Raw genomic sequence first — 24350 nt, 5'->3', positions numbered from 1 at the left:
TCATTTCTGATTTTGTTAATTTGGACACACTCTCTGGGTCCTGTGGCTAGAATGGCTATGGATTTATCTATCTTGTTGATTTTCTCAAAGAACCAGCTTTCGGTTCTGTTGTTTCTTTGTATAGTCCTTTTCATTTCTACTTGGTTGATTTCAGCTTGAGTTTGATTATTTTCTGCCTTCTACTCCTCCTGGATGTATTTGCTTCTTTTTGTTCTAGAGCTTTTAGGTGTGCTGTCAAGCTGCTGATATATGCTCTCTCCTGTTTCTTTCTGCAGGCACTCAAAGGTACGAGTTTTCCTCTTAGCACAGCTTTCATTGTGTCCCATAAGTTCGGGTATGTTGTGCCTTCATTTTCATTAGATTCTAAGAAGTCTTTAATTTCTTTCTTTATTTCTTCCTTGACCAGGTTATCATTGAGTAGAGCATTATTCAACTTCCATGTATATGTGGGTGTTCTTTCCTTATTGTTATTGAAGAACAGCTTTAGCCTGTCATGGTCTGATGGGACGCAAGGGATTATTTCTATCTTTCTGTATCTGTTGAGACCTGTTTTATGACCGATTATATGGTCAATTTTGGAGAAAGTACAATGAGGTGGTGAGAAGAAGGTGTATCCTTTTGTTTTAGGATAGAATGTTCTATAAATATCTGTTAAGTCCATTTGGTTCATGACATCTCTTAGTCTATCTATGTCTCTGTTTAATTTCTGTTTCCATGATCTGTCCATTGATTAGAGTGGGGTGTTGAAATCTCCTACTATTATTGTGTGAGGTACAATGTGTGCTCTGAGCTTTAGTAAGGTTTCTTTTACATATGTAGGTGCCCTTGTATTTGGAGCATAGATACTTAGGATTGAGAGTTCATCTTGGTTGATTTTTCCTTTGATGAATATGAAGTGTCCTTCCTTATCTTTTTTGATAACTTTTGGTTGAAAATGGATTTTATTCGATATTAGAATGGCTACTCCAGCTTGCTTCTTCAGATCATTTGCTTGGAAAGTTGTTTTCCAGCCTTTTACTCTGAGGTAGTGTCTGTCTTTTTCCCTGAGGTGTATTTCCTGTAAGCTGCAGATTGCGGGGTCCTCATTGCGTATCCAGTTTGTTAATCTGTGTGTTTTTATTGGGGAATTGAGTCCATTGAGGTTGAGATATATTAAGGAATAGTGATTGTTGTTTCCTCTTATATTCATATTTGGATGTGAGATTATGTTTGTGTGCTTGTCTTCTCTTTGTTTTGTTGCAAGATGATTAGTTTCTTGATTTTCTAGGGTATAGCTTGCCTCCTTGTATTGGGCTTTATTATCCTTTGTAGGGTTGGATTTGTAGAAAGATAGTGTGTAAATTTGGTTTTGTCATGAAATATCTTATTTTCTCCATGTATGGTAATTGAGAGTTTTGCCGGATACAATAACCTGGGCTGGCATTTGTGTTCTCTAAGAGTCTGTATGACATCTGTCCTGGATCTTCTGGCTTTCATAGTCTTTGGTGAGAAGTCTGGTGTAATTCTGATAGGTCTGCCTCTATATGTTACTCAACCTTTTTCCCTTACTGCTTTTAATATTGTTTTGTGCATTTGATGTTTTGACTATTATGTGACGGGAGGAGTTTCTTTTCTGGTCCAATCTATTTGGAGTTCTGTAGGCACCTTGTATGTTTATGGGAATCCCTTTCTTTAGGTTAGGGAAGTTTTCTTCTATGATTTTGTTGAAGACATTTACTGGTCCTTTGAGCTGGGAGTCTTCACTCTCTTCTATACCTATTATCCTTAGGTTTGATCTTCTCATTGTGCCCTAGATTTCCTGTATGTTTTGGGCCAGTAGCTTTTTCCGTTTTACATTTTCTTTGACAGTTGTGTTGATGATTTCTATGGAATCTTCTGCTCCTGAGATTTTCTCTTCTATCTCTTGTATTCTGTTGGTGATGCTTGTATCTGCGGCTCCTTGTCTCTTCCTTTGGCTTTCTATCTCCAGGGTTGTCTCCCTTTGTGCTTTCTTTATTGCCTCTATTTCCATTTTTAATTCCTTCAACAGTTTTTTCCTGTAATTCTTTCAGGGATTTTTGTGATTCCTCTCTGTAGGCTTCTACTTGTTTTTTTTTATGTTTTCCTGGATTTCTCTAAGGGAGTTCTTCATGTATTTCTTGAAGTCCTCCATCATCATGATCAAATGTGATTTAAAATCTAGATCTTGCTTTTCTGGTGTGTTTGGATATTCAGTGTTTGCTTTGGTGGGAGAATTGGGCTCTGATGTTGCCATGTAGTCTTTGTTTCTGTTGCTTGGGTTCCTGCACTTGCCTCTTGCCATCATGTTGTCTCTGGTGTTACCTTGTTCTGGTATTTCTGACAGCGGCTAGACCGTCCTATAGACCTGTGTGTCAGGAGTGCTGTAGACCTGTTTTCCTATGTTCTTTCAGCCAGTTATGGAAACAGAGTGTTCTGCTTTCAGGCGTGTAGTCTTTCCTGTCTTTTGGTCTTCAGCTGTTCCCATGATATGTGTCCTGAGTCCACCAGGCAGGTCACTTGGAGCAGAAAAGTTGGCCTTACCTCTGATCTCAGGCCTGAAGTCCCTCCTCATGGTCTGTGTTTCAGCTCTCCCTGAAGGCAGCAACCAGATGTGCCTGCCCCGCCTTTTCTCGGGTTCCTGTGCACAGGGGTCCCAGATGGCACTAGGTGTTTTCCTCTAGAGTCAGAAATGTGGGTAGAGTGTAGTCTTTTTTGGCTTCCCAGGCATGTCTGACCCTCTGAAAGTTTAGCTCTCCCTCCCACGGTATTAGGTGCAGGGAGTTGTTTGACAGGGTCCCTTCAGATGTGGGCGGTGCCTGGTCCGCAGGGGACTTGCAGCCCTAGAGTGCCCCTAGATATATTTCTTTACTAACATTTCAAATGTTATTCTCTTTCCTGGTGTCCTGTACACAAATACCCCTCCCCTCACCCTTCCTCATATGGGTATTCCCTCCATACATCCCCTTACTGCCCCCCCCATATTCCTCTGCACTGGGGGTCCAACCTTGGCAGGACCAAGAACTTCCCCTTCCACCGGTGCCCCAACAATTCTATTCTCTGCTACATATGCAGTTGGAGCCCTAGGTCAGTCCATGTATAGACTTTCCGTAGTGGTTTAGTCCCTGGATGCTCTGGTTGTTTGCCATTGTTGTTTTTACAGAGTTGCAAGTTCCTTCAACTCTTTCAATTCTTCCTCTAACTATCCCCAATGTGGTCCTATTCTCAGTTCAGTGGTTTGCTGCTAGCATTGTCCTCTGTATTGGACATGCTCTGGATCTGTCTCTCAGGAGAGACCTATATCTGGTACCTTTCAGCATGCAATTTTTAGCTTCATCCATCTTATCTAGTTTTGGTGGCTGTATATATATATGGGCCACATGTGGGTCAGGCTCTGAATGGCCATTCCTTCAGTCACTGCTCTAAACTTTGCTTCCATATCCCCTCCTATGGATATTTTCCCCCTTTTAAGAAGGAGTAGGAGCATCCGTATTTTGGTCATCCTTCTTCTTGAGCTTCCTGTGGTCTGTGGATTGCATCTTGGGTAATTCGGGCTTTTTGCCTAATATCCACTTATCAATGAGTGCATACCAAGTGTGTTTTTCTGTGATTGAGTTACCTCACTCAGGATGATATTTTCTAGTTCATTCCATTTGCCTATGAATTTCATGAAGTCGTTGTTTTGGATAGCTGAGTAGTATTCCATTGTGTAGATGTACCACATTTTTTTAATCCATTCCTCTGCTGAAGGGCACCTGGGATCTTTCCAGCTTCTGGCTATTATAAATAAGGCTTCTATGAACATAGTGGAGCATGTCTTTTTGTTGTCTGTTGGAATATCTTTTGGTATATGCCTAAGAGAGGTATAGCTAGGTCCTCAGGTAGTACAATGTCCAATTTTCTGATGAACCTCCAGATTGATTTCCAGAATGGTTGTACCAGTCTGCAATCCCACCAACAATGAAGGAGGATTCCTCTTTCTCCCTATCCTCGTCAATATCTGCTGTCACATGAGTTTTTTTTTATCTTAGCCATTCTGACTGGTGTGAGGTGGAATCTCAGGGTTAGTTTGATTTGCGTTTCTGTGATGACTAAGGATGTTGAACACTTCTTTAGGTGTTTTTTGGCCATTCGATAATCCTCAGCTGAGAGTGTTTTATTTAGCTCTGTACTCCATTTTCTAATAGGGTTAGTTGGCTCTCTGGAGTCTAACTTCTTGAGTTCTTTGTATATTTCGGATATTAGCCCTCTATCAGATGTAGGATTGGTAAAGATCTTTTCCCAATCTGTTGGTTGCCATTTGGTCCTAATGACAGTGTCTTTTGCCTTACAGAAGCTTTGCAGTTTTATTTGTCGATTCTTGATCCTAGAGCAGAAGCCATTGGTGTTTTGTTTAGGAAATTTTCCCATTGTTCAAGACTCTTCCCCACTGTTTCTTCTATTAATTTGAGTGTATCTGGTTTGATGTGGAGGTCCTTGATCCAGTTGGACTTAAATTTTGTACATGGTGATAAGAATGGATCGATTTGCATTCTTCTACATGCTGACTTCCAGTTGAACCAGTTAACCTGGCTTAAGTTTCATAGAACACAATAATAGGCTTCTTAAGATAGTGTGAATTATGAAAAGAAAAATACAAAGACATTGGTAAATACTTCTTATCTGAAGCCTTTTCAAACCTTTCTTTATGGTTGGCTCAATTTTACTTCTAAGTGCAGGTTTGGAGAACTTTGCTCATTAACCTAGGTTTGCATAGGCAGATCCACAATAGAGAAGAGGAAGAGGATGATCCAGGGCAAAACATATGACTGCTTTAAAGTTTAAAGACCAAGTTAGAAAAATTCTGCAATTTTCTCCTCATGTGAACCTTTATGTCATTGTTCTCATCTCATTTAAAAGTATAATGTCCTAATTTTCATAGTATTCCATTGTGTTCTTTTTATAACTCATGTAGACTCAGTCATTTGAGTTCAGAAAATGTATAACAATCTTGCTGATTCCTCTACAACTGAGTAGAAGGATTTTTTTTTGGAATGGGGGTATCTGAAAACAAGTTCAATATTTGTTGAATTCATTAGCTAAAGTATCATCCTAAGTGATTTTCTTTAATATAATTACAACAGAATTTCAAAAAACAATTCAATACTACATGATACAATATGAAACTGTTATCACGTACAGCGCCCCTATACCAAGGCTACTTACTATTCTTAACTCATCTTGACAAATCATCACCTATCTTTTACACTGAAATCACGAATAGAAACCTAGACCTTGCTAATTGTATCATAAAAACTGTTGTTATCTGCAGTGAAATAGAAGACTGAATGTTTTAAGAAATAGTAGCTTTTATTATAACCATTTTCTTTTATTATTGGGCCTCAATGTTTGTAGTTGTACTCTATCATTTAGTACTATTTTCACCCCCTCTCTTTCTCTGTCTCTCTCTCTGTCTCTGCCTCTCTCTGTGTGTTTCTCTGTCTCTATCTTTGTTTCTCTGTCTCTCCTGTCTCTCTCTCCTCTCTCTCTCTCTCTCTCTCTCTCTCTCTCTCTCTCTCTCTCTCTCTCGTGTGTGTGTGTGTGTGCATGTGTGTGCATGTGTGTGCGTATGTGCTTTTGTTTCTAAAATGGTCTCTGGGGATGAAATTCTGGTCCTCATGCTTTTGTGAAATGCACTTTACTGATTAGCCAAATCCAACCTCTAGCCCTCTTTTTAGTCTTAATTTTGAGATATAGTCTTACTAAATTCCATAAGCTGCTTTTGAATGAACTCTGCAATCAGTTAAGATTTAAATTTGTAGTATTCCTGAGTCAATATATGCATCAGCTTGGATTGGATTATAGATGACTGGGATTTTAATAATTTCTGAAAGATGTATGTCTTATATATAAGCATCTCGAATTAAAAAATTATTAGATATTTTATTTATTTACATTTTAAGTATTATTCTCTTTCCCGGTTTTTCCTCTGGAATCCCCATCCCATCCTCCTTCCCCCTGCTTCTATGAGGGTGCTCCCTCACCCACCCACCCACTCCCACCTCACTGCCTTGGCATTCCTCTACACTAGGGAATCGAGGCTTCACAGGACCAAGGGCATCTCCTCCCATTGATGTCCAACAAGGCCATCTTCTGCTATCTATGTGGATGGAGACATTGGTCCCTCCATGTGTATTCTTTGGTTGGTGGTTTAGCCCCTGGAAGCTCTGGGGGGTCTGGTTGGTTGATATTGTTATTCTTCCTATGGGGTTGCAAACCCCTTCAGCTTCTTTATTCCTTTCTCAAACTCCTCCATTGGGGACGCTGTTCTCAGTCCAATGGTTGGTTGTGAGCATCTGCCTCTGTATTTGTCAAACTCTGGCAGAGCCTCTCAGAAGACAGCTATGCCAGGCTCCTGTCAGCAAGCACTTCTTGGCACCTGTAAAGGTGTCTGGGTTTTGTTCTGTGTATGGGATGGATCCCCAGGTGTGACAGTCTCTGGATAGCCTTTCCTTCGGTCTCTGCTCCACACTTTGTCTCCCTAAGCCTTCATGTTTTGGTCTTCCTTCTTCTTGATCTTCATGTAGTATATGAATTATATCTTGGGTATTCTGAGCATTTGGTCTAATATCCACTTATCAGTGAGTGCATACCAAATGGCATACCAATCAACAGATTGGGAAAAGATCTTTATGAATCCTACATCTGATAGAGGGTTAATATCTGATAACACAAAAAACTCGTTTGACTACAGATAACCAAATAACCCTATTAAAAATGGGATACAGAGCTAAACAAAGAATTCTCAACTAATGAATACAGAATAGCATAGAAGCACCTAAAGAACTATTCAACATCCTTAGTCTTCAGGGAAATACAAATCAAAACAACCCTGAGATTCTACCTCATACTAGTCAGAATGACTAAAATCAAAAGCTAAGGTGCTGGTGAGGATATGGAGAAAGAGGAACACTCCTCCTTTGTTGGTGAGATTGCAAACTCGTACAACTACTGTGGATATCAGTCTTGCAGTCCCTCAGATAATTGGACATAGTACCACCTGAAGATCCAGCTATACTACTCCTGGGTGTATACTGAAAAGATGCTCCCATATATAACAAGGACACATGTTCCACTATGTTCATAGCAGCCTCATTTATAATAGCCAGGAGCTGAAGAGAACCCAGATGTCCTTCAATGGAAGAATGTATACAGAAAATGTAGTACATTTAGACAATGGAATACTGCTCAGTTATTAAAAACAGTGACTTCATGAAATTCTTAAGTAAATGGATGGAACTAGAAAATATCATCCTGAGTGAGGTAACTCAGTCATAAAAGAACACACATGGTATGTACTTAATTGACAAGTGGATATTAGCTCAAAAGCTTGGAATACCCAAGAATTAAATTTTAAAATGTAACTGATAAATATAAAAGAGTGTTTATTGCGCTAATTGGCAATGGGAATTTGGGTGAGTAGGGTTTAAAAGTGAGGCAGATTAGGATCTTATTCAATAGCCATCTTTATTCAGAGCAATTTATACTCTGTGGATTAAGAAGAAGAGGAACCTGAGTAAAGTACCCAATCTCAGGACCAACCACATATGGTGAAAACATATTTTTCCATAGAGCCACATGAATAGCAGCAGCGGAAGTTAACTCACTCCTATCTGCTATACTTGGGAGAAATATAGAAATACATTCCAAGAACAATTTCATGTTTTCAGAAAAATTGAGGACATGGGACTTGCTGTCTGATTTTCTTGCAGTTTTCTTGCAAGCACTTAGCATTTTTCACTTATAACTCCATTCTTATACTACGTTCCAAAACGAGGTATAGGGAGAGGAAAGGAAGGAGAAGAAGGGAAAGAGAAAAATCTATGAAAGTCTTATTATTCTTATTCACAGTGGGAGCCCGGAGAACTGGTTTCTCACTGCTTGGGGTAAAGTTTGTGCCAGTGATCATTTAGAATGAGAACTCATTCCCTTTGTGACAGTTGGAATCTTCATTTTCTGCATCTTACAAATTTGAAACTATGTAATAGTTCTTACAAGATTAAAGAGAATATAAATATTGAGGCCACTTTATGCCTTCCTCCATCTTCATTATATTTTGCATGTCATAGCACAATGTCAAAAACAGGTCAAACCCCACAGTACTACGGTCTATTGGCAACTGAGGAAGTGGGGTCTTTCACGTGAATGCACTCTTCTTTCCGTCCATTATGTAGCTCAGGTTGATGGCTTTCTACTACATATTTGTTTCAATGTCATAATAATTTATTATTGTTTATCATTTGCTTGTTTGCTTGCCAATAATGTCAATGTTTGACTATTATTTAATTCCTCTATCCCTTAATTTCTTGATTGGGAAAACTCAGACTGTATTATTATTATATCTTGGATGATTTCTTTTGTAAAGACAAATAGACATAACAACAGCATTTGACAAATAATGACTACAATTATAGTCACATTGTTGGTTTTACAGATGACTTTGATGATTTAGGAGGAAACAAACATGCAAGAAAGCAAACTCTTTTAATCATCTTCGTTGAATTATATCCATCTGTTAAAAGCATCCATTAAAAGGTGATGGAAGAGATGAGATCTTTGTGCTCTATCAGCTGACAGTCTTGCTGTATTAAGAAATGAACACATTTGCCTATGAATGGGAAAAGAAATGCTTCCCTTCATTTGTTATAATAATCAAGTTGCATGTAACTATTTTCAAAACTAAAATACAAACTCCAGAGGGAGCCTTTAAATTTTAGTTGTCACTATTGTCAGGAGACTTGTAACAGATTATTTTTAAGATTAATATGCAGAATGATAAGGCAAACATAACCTTCAGTGTCTTAGGAGGAATTTGATTTCTTGGCAGTTAATGTATTACTTCTTCATAAGTGGTTCCTTTGTGCAATATCACCATGCCAGTGTTTCCTTTAGCTAAGGATGCTAAAGACTGGTTTGTGAATTTTAAATATAACTTAGCTAAATTTACATGAAATTTTTTGAACAATTAACCAATATAAAAGATTGGTAATAAAGACAATTTAGAAAATGTAATATTTGTTTTTGTATTATATTTTAATTTTCATTGATATTACTGGTCACATGATTATTTGCTTATGAACAATCCTTGTATTATTCTTGAATAGGGTTGCCGAGGCATTGAAGAATGTGTCACCAATCTTTATATAGAAACATTTTTCTCTACAAATGAAAATCTACACTTTAAAAATGTGAATAAATGCAATTGAATTGGACATGTATAACTAGAACCAGAAAAAATGATAACTTGATTTATAAGAGCTTTTCACTAAGAAAAATCTTTCCAGGCAAAATTGAGACAAACATAGGCACTGTTTGGTATTTTAGGTAGTTTCCTTATGCAGTTTGATCACATGGGGCTTGCTTTACATCTGATGATATATGTCATTTGTAAAATTTGGAAGAACATACAAGAGGAATTCAAGTGCCTTAATAGAGGATTGAACACTTTTTGGTGATCATGGGTTCACTGTGAGTGGATTGTCATTATTGAGGGGATGTGGTATGGAGAATTATATTTAAACACTAAGGCAAGAATGGTCTCTTGTGCTTCACAGAAGCCTTTGGTAAGCTTATGCTATTTTGCTTATGGTAGTTTTATACTAATTGAACTTTATATTTGACTCCGATTCTCCAGAATTATCACCCAGATAATTCACTGATTGCCATAGTAGGTGGGTTGAAAAGACATTGATTTCATTCAGGAACACGTTTTCTGGATGTGTCACTTTATCCTATGTCTATGACCTCTGAATATTACCCTGAGCTGCATCTATAAGTGCATGGTCCAACATCTATTACTAATGGATTTTTATCCCCCTCTGGATTTTACAGGAAGTATAATTATTTCTCAGTCCAAAGGTACAATTCCTAATATTGCAAATCTAGTTTTGTCAAGAGATGTTTACAGTGCTTGCTAAATACTTCAGACAAAACTTTGGAAATGGAAAAGAATGATCCAGAAGTTAAATAATGCTTATAATTTCCTTATACTTTTTTTAAAAAGTAGGTACTCTGCCTATAAATTATGGCTATATTCCCTATGCCATCAAAATTATCTATGTAAATTCTTGGAACACATTTTGAAATGCAGCGTCAAGAAATGAAGTTGGACTTCTTCCACCAATCAACCATGTTGACCTTGAGCTAATACTAAGTATCTGGTAGCTCCAAGCTTTTGCTTTTGAATGTAAGAGAGCTGGATATATAATGATTGCCCTACAGGCTATAATATTCTGCACTATTTATAAATCTCTTAGCCTGCCCTTGTGCCCTAGGAAGAGCCCAAAGCACTTGGGCTGCATCTGGCCTGCTGAACTAAGCACAAAACATTGCCTAAGGGTTTAGGGCTTGGTCTGTCTGCTTTTCTGACAGCCTTTCTCAAGAATCATGTGGCAGTCTCAAAGCACAGGTGACACCATTTACTTGTATGATAGGTAGGAAGTCTGTCTTGCTCAGCTTTTCCTGGTGGCAACTGGTGTTCTTGTGTTAAAACAATAGCTTGAAGCAAAATACACGCAACTGAAATCAACACAAGTGACTTGAAATAATTTTTTTTCGCCCAAAATGCTGAGGATGAAGCTGAAGGTCTTACCTAGACTAGGAACTACTTTTTCCTCTGAAGTATTTCAAAACTATAATGCAGACTTAAAGATCTAAGATTTAAGACCAATTAAAAGTCTTAACTTTTTCGATATTAGGAGTAATGTTCTATTTTTATAACACTGTATGTTTGTATTATTTTACAATTTCACACAGTATAGGCTCATCATTTTATTTCCATTGTCCCAAGACTCATCATATTGCCATATCCACCCCTAACTTTGTGTCCTTATCTCTTTTTAATAAGCCACAGAGTCGCATTTGTGCAGTCTATAAACTCCTGACTGGAGCCAGTTCCAGGAACATGATTGACCTTTCAGGGGTCAAACCTTAAGGAAAAGTGATTTTCCTCCCTGTAGAAGTCATCAGCTGGAGCATAGATCTTTAGATAGGGGTGAAGCCTCACGCAGCCCTCCCTGGCCCATTGTAGAATGTTGAGTGGTTTATCTTGTGCAGGCAACCAAAGTCCCTGTGGAATCAGGAGTGCAGTCGTTCTGTCAGTGTTTTGCTCTTGCCCATTTGTGATTGAGTTAGAAGTCAGACTCCTGAAGAGTCATATCAAAGGCACAAATTGAAGGAGGCCAGAATTTAATGAGGACATCTGAAGATGATAAAGAGCCTCCATATTTAATAACTTCTATAAATTGTTTATTTTCTTCTATATTATGATGAATACTGCTTAAGTACAGGTATTTCTGAAAGCAGAGATAAAACTTTCCTCCTTAACTAACCTTTTAGATAGTGTGTCAATAAGGAAACATTTTGGTACCTATGGCCATCTTCAACTACTTCTCTGTAAAACTCTGTCAAAGACTTGTGTTTAATCATCCTTAACATTTACCAGTAGTCAGAACTTTTCATAAATGATGTTCTTTATCTCTGTCTCCAAGATTTAAATACAGGCTTCAAAAGACATGTCTGTGTCACTGTGTATTACAGCTACATCACAGCTAATGAAGAATTAGACAGCTAAAAGTATTTTAATGTCAATAAAAGAATGCATCAAAACATTTAATAAGAGTCTTAAAACATTCTTTCATTAGAAATAAGAATTATATGTATCTAGAAAGGCCAATCTATAGGGAATGGTTGTTTTTATAGTTAAAGACATGAATTTTACCGATAAATTTGCAATATTCTCATAAAATGAGACTTTCGTTCCTGGCGTCAGCCTATGCTTCCTAAGACCGCTGTTGTTAGAACCAATGCATTTCATTTGTGTTTAGTCCAGTCACTTTCTTTGTTCTTTGATCATTTATTTGTTTGTGTAGAGATAGGGTCTGTGGTCGTTTGAGGTGCACGTGAATCGCATAGGCTTATATGTTTGAGTACTTGTCTGTCTTTTGGTGGAACTGTCTAAGAAGGACTAGGAGATGTGTCCTTGTCAGAGTAGTTTTGTCACTGGAGGCAGACTTTGAAGTTTCAAAGGCTCAAGTAAGTCCCATTGTTCTTTCTTTCTGACTGCTGCCCCTGATTGTGACCTCTCAGCTATTGTTTCAGCACCATGCCTGGCTGCTTGATTCCTTGCTTCCTGACATGATGAAGATCATGAAATCTACACCCCTGAAACTGGAAACCTCAATAAACTAGATTCCCTAAACGTTCTCTTGGTCATGGTGTCTTATTACAGTGTTAGAGATGTACTTAAAACAAGCTCTAAACGTGTAATCCAGGGGAACTAGCTTTGTACATCAACCTACAGTTGAACTTGTGGAATAGCCCCTGTTTCTGTCTCCTAAATACCAGGATTATTACCTGTTCTACCAGACCCCATTCTCAGGCCCAGTTCTGTTTCATCTCGTTCACCATGTCTACTAGTTTCTTTTATAATTTTTTAAGTAGACGGTGCAAATTTGTAGAATTTTCTAGTAATTTCAAAAGATTTGGGGCATGTTTATCCATCCATTCATTCAACAAATGTGATTTCTCTAGGCTTCAAGAGATTTTATAGAAATAGTATATGGCTTGGGAAATAGCTGGCTATTTCTGTCAGAATATGGAAAATCTAGAATTTATAATTATTTTATTGTTTTTATTCTGTGTCCTTCTTCTACCTATATTTCCACCTTGGAGCATGGTTGGTGCTTCGTGTATAATGAAATACCCACCGAAGCTACAAATTGTGCTGACTGCTTTGGAGCTCATCTTTGCCATATCACAAAATGCTGAGTTAGAAAAGATATCATTGTTCACCAATCCACATTAACTTTATAGGAGAGAGATTGTTTGAATTAGCATAGAGAGGATGATATAGCCAAGCTATCACTAAAAGTTAAAACTAGGTTTGGAATTACTGGGTCCTGTCTCTTGTATTTCATCTGTTGCAATAGGCCACGTACAGTATTCTGTGTTAAGCTAATGTTTAGTTAGTAGACATTATTTGAAATTCTCAATATTTACAACCCAAAGTATATTACGAATCAGATTTTAAAGCAGATATAATCTGAAGTTAGGTTATTATAAAGCAAACTTTTATATAATGCTGATTCCATTTATATCACTAAATGAAGCTAGCTTATAATTTTCTAGTCTTAAGTCCTACCATGTCTCACTCAAATTATAATACTAAATATGGAAAGACAATGAGTTTACAGCAAAAATAGAAATTATGACTTCTTATGATGCTCACTTTGGAAGATGTAGCCTGAAGAAATATCCATGTCCTAGCTCAAAATGAAGCTTTTAGGGAAATGAGGTGTATAATTTTCTTGAGGCAAGAACAGAATAGTATTTGGACACAAACATTTAGACAGAAAGTTGGGTAGACTAAAAATAGTGACAATTCTTAAAGTTTCGAAAGGTTGTTTCCTACAAGTTGTATCTTGTTCTCTTTATTTGCTTATTTAAGTGGCGTGGCTTAGCTTTAGAAAACCTTTCTATGCTGTGTGGCTTACGGTGGTTTGGAGTTTGGCAAAAATTTACAGTGACATTTCTGTGTCAGGACTTGACCCTGGGCATTGTTTGCTTTGACATACCAAAACCCATCCTTGATGCATGTCTGAGTTCAAATTGTTGAAGTTCTTTTCAGTTTATACAGCAATGGAAATCATATTACATCATATTTTATAGTAGTAACAAGAAGACAAAATCACTTTTTTTTATGGTTTCTCTCATAGTCTTAGTGTTCATATTTTTTGCATATTTAAGTCTTTCCATTGCACAAAAAATATGTTGAAAGATGAAAACTTAAATATTTTTGAACAGCCAATCATTCAGTCACAGCAAACGGCTACTTCAATAACTGTTCTATATATTCAACCCAAACTATCTTAATGATACCTCAGCCATTTCATAAATAAAGGGACTAAGAACTAATGTCACTTACTAAGTCTTACTACTAGTAAATGCTACAACTGGGATATTGGAGTTTTAATATGTGAAATTGTAAAATAATTGTTGTATATGCAAGGTTATTGTCCATCTTTTATAACATCATAATTACTGTGCCTAGGACATAGTCAATGAAATAGAAAGAAGTACACTGAATATTGAAGTTTTATCATAACATATCTTTCATATTGGTTGTATGTCAAAAAATAAGTTTTTAATATGTTTTACTCAAAATGTAAATTAAATTTCTCTATTTGCAAAGTGTTCAAATGTAGCAGGTCATCAACTGCTCTTTCAGTGTCATAAGAGAGAAGAATATATGATGGTTTTAAGTTTTATTTAAATTTACTTCAACACCAAAATTTTAACAAATTCAAGTTAAGGTACAAATAAGACATAAACCATTTTACATCACCAATAAATGTTTTAAGTTCTCTTTCCTTGTTGCTCTTCTAACTTCCCTTTTCTTTATTTTTCTCAGATTTTCCCCAACTCCTTAGAGTCCTAAAATACTAGCCAAAAGCAAACCTAAACAATTGGCAAGAGAGCCAAAACACTAGCCCAAGGCAAGGATGAAAAGGGCCCTTGCCTTTCTTACTCTTACAATGTTTACAATGCCTGAGAATTGTTCAGACTAATTAGGAAAGCGTAACACTCAATTCTCACTGATACTCAAGCAATATATATATTTTGTATTCTTTGACCTTTTCAAAATCTCTAGATGTCACTGTGTCTTATAGACAGTAGCATTTAGATTATAGCTTGAGGGTTTCACCACCAGATGTGAGCATGCAGGGTTTTTATATAATCATTGGCTGGCTAGCATTTTTTTATTAGATATATTTCTTTACTTACATACAATAGTTATTCCCTTTCCCGGTTTCTTGTCTGTAAGCCTCCCCATTCCCTCCCCCTTCCCCATATGGGTGTTCCCCCTCATCCATCCTCCTTAATGCCCCTTCCCTGCATTCCCCTGCACTGGGGGTTCAACCTTGGCAGGACCAAGGGCTTACCCTTCCACTAGTGCCCCAACAAGGCTGTCTTCTGCTACCTATGCAGTTGGAGCCTTGGGTCAATCCATGTAGAGTCTTTGGATAGTGGTTTAGTCCCTGGAAGCTCTGATTGGTTGGCATTGTTGTTCTTATGGGGATACAAACTCCTTCAACTCTTTCACTCTTTCCTCTAATTCCCCCAAAGAGGGTCCTATTCTCAGTTCAGTGGTTTGCTGCTAGCAGTGACCTCTGAATTAGACATGCTCTGGATGTGTCTCTCGGGAGAGATCTATGTAAGACCTAGCTGTATACAGAAAGAATGACTATCAAATACTAAAACAACTTCTACAATGGAGATAGTTAGGTATAGAAATTTCCTATGATTTGCTTTCAATTTGTTTAGAAAATTACTTGACAAGCATTATCATGTTTATGCAATGTCTGAGTGTCTGACATATCTCTATTATGTTGTTCATTGGTAAGAAATATATGACCTTGAATATTCTAATATGTTCTTGTCTCTAAATAATATTGTCTCATCCCACTATAAATTCTTGAATTGCTATTTGAAGGAAATGTTTTATTTGTTGTTTCACTGTGGTTGGAAACTTCTCTTTGGTCTTGTGTAGATACAGATGCCAGCGATAACCCAGGGTTAAGAAGTGTGGGCAGCATTCATGTTTTAGTGTGAAGACAATAATGTCAAATTTTCTCATGGTTAGTGAGATCATACAGTGTACATTTAGGAGGTTTTGTATATTTAGAAGCATGAAATAATGTGTGGTAAATAGTGTACTAAACTAGATTTTCATGGTGACTTAAAATAATTTATGTAAGTAATCTTTGCACTGTGCAATCTCACAGCAAGGAGCTCATATTCCCTTTAATGTCAGCAAAGAAACAAGTCTTACAGCAGAAATAGCATGATAATTACAACTGACCTTGTTTAAGGCATCTAAGGCATATAACTGTGATACAGGTGGCAGATATTACCATAATTATGCAAGTTTTTATTTACACACTTTTCTTATGTGCAAATCCAAGAGTGTTAACAATGGTCAATGGTTTAGTAACCATATAGATGAAATTACATCAATTTTTCTCTTTTACTCTAGCTCTTGGGTTTAACTGATTGTATCAAAAGTAACTTTTTTAGCTCAGTTCTACCTGCTAGCTTACAAGTTTAATAAAATGTTTTTCTAAACCTCAACAGGTAATTAAATAAAACAGGGTTAAGACATGATGGTGACCTGTTCTCTCTATATTTTTTATGTCTACAACATTGTAGTTTTTTTAAAATGTGTTGTCTGAATAGATATTCATGTAACATACAGAATATATATGCCATTTTGCTTGCCTGCCCCTTTGCGAATCATGTTGTTTATGAGTTTTTGAGATTTTCATGTCAGTTTTATGTAAGATAAGGAAGTTTTGGTTCTCTTTGACAATATATCAGTTACTAATGTTCAAATTTGAACAGTGGTAACTTAAATGAGAATATAGAAATCTTAGATTTAGATTCAATATTTTTGTAGAAAACCAACTATTAACTTTGAATTTAAAGACATTTTTAGACATGATTTTTCTTCCAGGAATAATGCATTACTGAATTTTTACCTTCCATAGTTTCTTTTTAAAGAAAATTCTTCGAACATAAAACACACATGCGCGCGCACGCACGCACGCACACTCTCTCTCTCTCTCTCTCTCTCTCTCTCTCTCTCTCTCTGAAATATGATCACATCTACCTTATTTTCCCTTCCAACTACCTCTATTTTATCTAGTGCACTCCAAAACAATTTAATGTTTTTCTTTTGCTTGGTAACCCCTAAGTAGGTCTAGCTAGTGTTATCCAAATAATCATGGGTGTGGAGTCATCCAGAGAAACAAAATCATCAGAAACCTACCAGAGGACACATTCCAAAAAAAAGGATTCTCTTTTTTCTCCCAGACAATTTTTCATTATCAATACTTCTTCAGTAAGAGGTATGTTTTATTTATGTATGTTTAAAGCTATTCTGTTTGTATCTTAATTAAAACTAACATTTCATATCTCATTAGCAAATAATGGATTCAGGTATTCTTTATCATTGACTGATTTGATTTTTTGAAATTTACTTGGAGTTGAGGTTGTAGGGCTTAGAAAATAGCTTTGGCAAGCCAAGAATAAGCATTTATGTTAATGAATGTTAATTTTTGATTATGGTGTATTTGTCCACTTCATACAAGTCAATTCTTTAGGCATCTAATTTTCAGTTCATTCATGATTTTATTAACATTCATAGTTCCCAAATATATTTAGTTACTACCATAAGTGGAGGGGAAAAATGAAGAGTAGTTGTAGTTAGGCTCTTGATAATTTTATAAAACAGTATTTATCAGCACAGTACCACAGAGTGACAGTGCTAAGTTTAGAGTAGAGCTAATGGTCCATCTCAACCATGTCTCCATGAGTGAAAGCAAAGTTAACAACCTCTTGTGTAATGGGAAGTCCCCCTTCAATAAATGAACTTGCTTATTCCTTTAGCCATTATGCAAATTTATTAAAATACTTAATATTTGCACATAGCTCTAAATCTCTGTTGATGTAGTTGACTGGAGGTTCCTTAAATGCATGCCATTTCTTTTTTCCTGGTTCTCCATGCCGCTAATGAAGTAGTCAGTGCATTGTTGACATTTTTGTGACAAGAAGATGCTTCATTTGCTGGATGACTCAGTCAAGTACTGCTGCTTGAAACAGCTTCATTTCTACATAATTTGCTTTGTTACAATAACAATAACAACAGCAACAAATGACTTTGGGTTTCTATTCACTGAAATAGCTCCTGCATGCTATTGTCCAGCAGTCTTAGATAAATATTTTTTTTAAAATAGTCTTTCTTAGGTATCATCATTAAGCAACAAAAAGCAGGAAACATGCAGCCATATTTGTCTACCATTGCTTACAAATGGACATATTCAAATCTACAATAAATAAAGGGGCAAAAACTTAACCAAAGACCACACAAAAGTCCACTGAAACACATGCTGCTTGAATACCGGATGACTAAATATTGCCTCTAACAGGGGCTTGCACATACATGTGCATCAATACTTACATGAATAACCTTTTTTAAATGTTGGAAAAATGATGTTTATATTTACCAAATGGATTTTATGCTTTTGGTAGACAGTCATGTCTTTGTTTTCAGGTTTTATCACCTAGAAACATGTTTGATTTTAAATTATTTCTATCCACTACTCTAATAGTTTCAGTGGACCACATATTGGTTCCGGCATAGATTCATCCAAGGCAACTTAGCTTTGAGAAAGATACTCAAACCTGACTGAATATAGATCTGCACAATGCTACTGTAATATCACTGGCTACTACTACATGATTTTGGAAGTAGAATTCACTAAATGATAAAGTATATACTCGCTGAATTTTCTCTTCTTAGAATGATAGCAGGGTATGTTAGAAAAATGCCTAAAGCCTTTAAGAATTTAAGTATCTGTTAGCAACTGCTTAAAAATTATTTTAACAATCCACAATAGTTTGTGTTCTTATGTTTCCGAGAAAATGAGCCACTGCAGTTTTTACTATCGAATGTTGTGTTTCAAATTTCATCATTTTTCAACATTTGAGATTTATGACCTTTTATAATGGTCTCCATCAAATACATGGTCTTGTTTTATGCTGTATAAAAATCAATACATAATTTGGAATTGCCCTTTAATTTATTCACAAGGCTCTCATGCATACTGAAAGTAAATTACTAGACACCAAAGAGAGGCGAAAATCACTTTTGTCTGCATTGATTCATATTTTCTCATTTTATAGTCACATTCAGCCTTTCAAGAAACCAATTCAAATGTGATAAGATAAAGCTCATGAAAGCCACCATGGTATGAGAAAAAAATCCACCATTGAGGTCAGAATTCAAAGATATTTGAGGGTGAACATTCACAAAGATTTAAAGTTTAAAGACAGAGAAATTGCAGTCGACTCTACAATTTTCAAACATGCTAGGTTTTACAGATTTTTCACAATTTGAGCAGTTTGAGCAAATGACCAATTCAGACTTAAAGTATTGAATTCCTATTATGGGCAATGGAGCTAAACTATGTGTATAGAGTCTCTGTACTTTTCCAGGGGCTATTTACTGGGTCATCTAGACCCCAAGCTCTCAAAAACCAGCCTTCAAGCTAAATGCCAATGAGTCATCTGGTTTATTTATTAAAGACATGAAGTCTTGGACCACACACAAAATTGACTGACTCAAAATAACCAAAAGCTGTTTCTGGGAATTAATATTTTTATGAAGCTCCCTGTGTAATGATGTCCTAAGTGCATGTTCACATGATATATGCTACTCATGTTTTACTATTTAATAAGAGCAAAGGGAGAGGGAGAGAAGGACAAAATTGTTTTCTCCAACTGGGAACAAAATGCACAGATAAAATGCACAGAACTTCTGCCAGACACACTTTCCTAGTTGTACGCCATTTGTTGTGGGACTATTACCCTTCCCATCAATCATCTATGACATTCTGATGAACTCATTCTGTGAGTTGTGAGCACATAGATATCCCAAACCTGAATAACAGCTTTACAAAGTTTTTTTAGCTGTCTTTCTATTTGTTGGAAGCAGTGAAATGTCTTAGACCCGTTGACTACTTTTTGTCTGACATAATGACACCATAAAAAAAGACTGATATCAAGTCCTCCAGATAATTGTGCAGGAGCAAGCATTAGAGTCGTACATCAGTCCTACCATATTTGTCAACATTTGAGCTAAGTGATCCATGAGTAGTCATTTAAAACAAATGAGCCTAAATTTATTTTCAAACCAGTGTTGATAATAGCATTGAGCATGAACTCAGCTTTGTACAATGAATGGGCCTTAAATCTTTCATAGTACATGACTGTTAATCACAGTGAGGATATTTAGAGAAAGAATAAGACTGAATAATTCAAGTTATTCTGACACTAATATTTGAATGCTCAGAGAATGCAATAATAGAAAGCAAAACATAACCAAAGGCTACTATTTCTAGTGTACTAACTCCCCTCAAATTATAAATATATCTCTCAATTGGAGAGTTCACATAAAATACTTGACACTGTCACTGCATGCCAATTTTATATACCGAATCATACATGAAAAAAATTGAATTCAATCTAAAATCTTACTAGTGTTGTAATTATTTCTAGCTTATTTTTAAGCTATGCTTGTGTGTGTTTGTCTGGGTATGTGCACATGAGGTGAATTGGCCAGAGTTATTGGATCTCCCTTGGAGCTAGAGCTGTAGGTGGCCATGAGCCCGCTGACATATGTAGTGGGAGGAAGGAACGTGAGTTCTGTGTAAGAGGAGTGTCTCTCTAGGACAACTCTCTAGCCCAATGATTCTTTTAAAAAAATAACAAAATAAAATTAGTGGAAAACTAACAAATTGCTTTCAATATATGTTGTTTTTATGTTAGATAATGTTTTGTTAAGTTTTTGAAACCCATTTAGACTTCAAGGAATATTTACAGTTTTGGTATTAAAATTGTGGCTGACACGCACACATCAAAAGAGATGACTAAGAAGTTCCAGAGAGATGGCTTTATTACAACTTTTCTTTGCCAATGGACTATCTTGTTTTGACATACCCATGTAATCATGTAACTTTTATTTTTATTTTTAAATTTTATTTCTTTATTTTTGAGAGTTTCATACATGAGCACCTTATTTACATAATTTTCATAGCAAGCTCATTGCCTTCTCATTCTTCCCATGCCTCCTCCCAAATCCATTATTTCTTTTCTTATTATTTTTTCATATGTATTTAGTGTTTCCATGTGTATGAATTTTGGGATGAGAGCTTAAAATTGAATAATCTATTATGGAGTTCATACTGGGAGAAAAACGATTTTCTGTCTCCATAACCATTAATTAACTGTCTTTTATCATCTAAGGATAGGGCTGTGTGATAGTTCACCTATCCAGGTTGGCCTGACAATTGGTGGTATCATTATGTAGATCTTAGACAAGCAATCACGTTATTGTGACTTCTTATGTACAATTTTCCCGTCATAAATAGAAGACAGTATTTCATAGCAGATGCCCTCGTCCTCTAGTTCTTACATGTTTCTCCCTCCCTTCTCTTCCACGGTGTCCCCTTAGTGTTAGGTGTAGAAGTTGTACTGTTTGAATTGGACAGCCCACAGTCAATTGTTCTCTGTATTTTAATTGTTTATGGTTTTTACTAATTGTGTTTGTATGATGCAAAAATAAGGGTTTTTTTCATGAATAATGAGATCTATACTTAACTATGACTATAAGGCTAAGTATTTAGAAGGCAGTCTGGAATTATACTGGCTTAGAAACATCATAGTAGCAGATTTTTTTCTAGCTTCTGTGACTCCATGATTCCCAAGTAGTTGTTTCTTTGTGTACCAAGCATGATTTTCCTGCTGTTGAGTCAGCCCAAAGTGCAATTAGAGGGTTGTTGATCACTCACTGTATGTGAGCATCACCATGGCATTATTGGATAAATACTGTCTTGTCGTCAATGGAGGTCATTGTCATGCTTCACAGTGTTTACAGTTCAATGGGGCTATTAATTATTTGATAGCTTACAAACCACCTTTGAATTCATGAGAGCTACTTCTCAATACAGAGGCTTCCTGGTCAGCTCCAGCTTGACTTCCCTGAGTCCTGTATCTTAAATGTGTTAGAGATTTTCCTTCAGTTCCTAGGAGGAAACCAAAGACAGCTTACCTATTTCGTTTTGGGAATGTCGTAAACTTAGACCAACTACTCAAAGGGAGGTTTCCCATGCCAGACACTAGGGGTTTAGTTAGTCTATGGCTCTTGGGAAGATCGTTATTTTTCTAAGTGGTGTAACATTATTTAAATTACTTATATATGAATACACATATGAATACAGATGTGTACGAATATTATATATTATTCATACATATTTTAAAGTAAGCATAAAGTGATGATTCCTTTAATGGATATTTCAAACCCTCCATCTGCCTTTGAATCTTCTTACTAAAACCTCTACTGCATCACTCTTTTAAAATGCAAGCATAAATTTGGCTACTGTCAAGAAACATAGCATAGAAAACATCATGAAATAATAAAATGCCAGTAATTTATGTTGATGATATAATAAAATAATGACCTGCTAATAATTTATGTCAGTGGTAATACCATTATTTGAATAATTCAACACATACTTTTGATTTTTCTGTGAGGCAGGCACTCTGTTAATTCTTAGACTTATAAAATACTAATAAGAATTATTACAATCTTCTAATGTGTCTACATTGTAATTCTTCTTTATATTCAGACAGTAATAATATGTACTGTCTCCAAAAAATTTAATGCTTGGGCTTATACAAAATATTTGATGGGTGACAGGGAAAGAATAAACATTCTAAATATTTAAGACAGCTTGTAATGTAGCTATATTGTCTGAATGCTTGCTTAGCATGCACAAGTCTCTGGATTTGATCTCAAGCACCATATAAACCAAGTGTACTGGCACATGACAGTAAACCCAGCACTTGGGCGGTAGAGGTAGGAGGATCAGAAGTTCAAGTTTATCCTTGATGACACAGTGAATGTGGAAGCAAGTATTTGTCTCAAATCTCAAAAATCAAGAGTTGCAATTCATGTTTAAAGAGCAGGCAGGTAAAAGTTTCCTCTTGCATCAGGAAACACACCTGCTTTTATACTGGTCATCACGGGCCAGCTCCATTGTTAATCTACTACATGCAGCCCTCCCTAAGACAATGATATTAGTCTCACATTCTTCCTTAAATCAGATAACAGAGACAGTGATTTAAGAACTGGCTTCAATCAACACTGTTAGTAACTACAAAATATGCATATTTTTGCATATTTTGCAATGCATAATAAATAAATGCATATGCAAATAAATAATCTATTATTTTTAGGCATGTATTTTTATTTCTCAGATAATTTTAGATCTGTTTGGAAATGGTGGCCAACTCTAGTATAATACTTCATTCCAAGGCAGTACTCAAACATGTGATGTATAAGAATAATTAAAATTAACACCTACTCAGGACCCACTATACATATTGATAGCACAAAGATTCATAGGTCTTGTGAAAAGATGTGTGTGTGTGTGAGTGTGTAAATCATCATGATAAAAAGGAATGACAGTTTTATAATTTGACTTTACTATCCTGAAAGTAAGGTAGTGTTTCTAAACAACTAACACCAAAGTAAGTAATTCTGAATAGTTAAAAAATTAGCTATCATTTACTTATTTAAAATCCCTTTTATATATTTAAAGAAATAAGGGAAAGCATACTTGAAGAATAGTAACATATTTCGAGGGTGATTGTATCATTTCAGAGTTTGTGGGATTTTAGCACATTTCTTTTACTATCTTCCATATATAAGTATTAAGTTTCAGATTTGAAAGAATGAGCATACATAATCCAAACATTTTTATACATAATATTTTTAAGACTGAATACATTCTTTAGCATGAAAAATATGCATATTTTGTAGTTACTAACAGTGTTGATTGAAGCCAGTTCTTAAATCACTGTCTCTGTTATCTGATTTAAGGAAGAATGTGAGACTAATATCATTGTCTTAGGGAGGGCTGCATGTAGTAGATTAACAATGGAGCTGGCCCGTGATGACCAGTATAAAAGCAGACTGTCATCATCACTTAACTTAAATGATCAATTTTATTCTGTCTCCGATTCAACATATCTTAGTAAGTTTCAAAGATCGCATGTAAATTCTTGTTTAAATTTGTTCATCTGAATGGAAGATTGAACTGGAGCATGAAGTGATCAAGCCATATCTGTTTTATGAATTAGTTTTGCAATCTTGAGTTATTATATAAACTCTTCGGGTCTCTTTTCCCACACTGACAGATTGAAAGAATTAGAAGATATTAATCCTTATCTATTATCAATTACAGTGCTAATTTAAGTTGTTCTGTGTGAGTGCTAAATGTGGGTGTATGTAACACTAGCCTAAGACACACATATAGGTCCACATTGTTTCTTCCCTGGATGCTTCTAAGAACCTCCTGCCTGCTTCCCTTGCTTCCACCCTGACCCCTAGTTAGCACACACTCTAACAGAAGCTTGGTGATGATGAAAGAATGGATTTTGTACTACGCAGTTTTATGGCTTACACTGATCAATAACATTCACGTGGTTTTTGTGGTATGTTCTGCTGAACCTTGACCACAGCATCCAGCCACAATAGCTAGAATGGTGTTTCTTGGCTCCAGTGTTCCTACTGCTCAACTCTCTCCCTCACCTAATAGTCTAGGTTCTTTCTCCTCATAAGAAAGTTGGAACCACTGAACTGAGAACGGGTCCCCCGTTGAAGGAATCAGAGAAAGAACTGGAAGTGCTTG

This window comes from Rattus norvegicus, chromosome 14 (assembly GCF_021556685.1).
Source record: "Rattus norvegicus strain SHRSP/BbbUtx chromosome 14, alternate assembly SHRSP_T2T, whole genome shotgun sequence".
Lineage (NCBI taxonomy): Eukaryota > Metazoa > Chordata > Mammalia > Rodentia > Muridae > Rattus > Rattus norvegicus.
The sequence above is the reverse complement of the archived record's forward strand: the minus strand, read 5'-3'. Positions refer to the sequence as shown.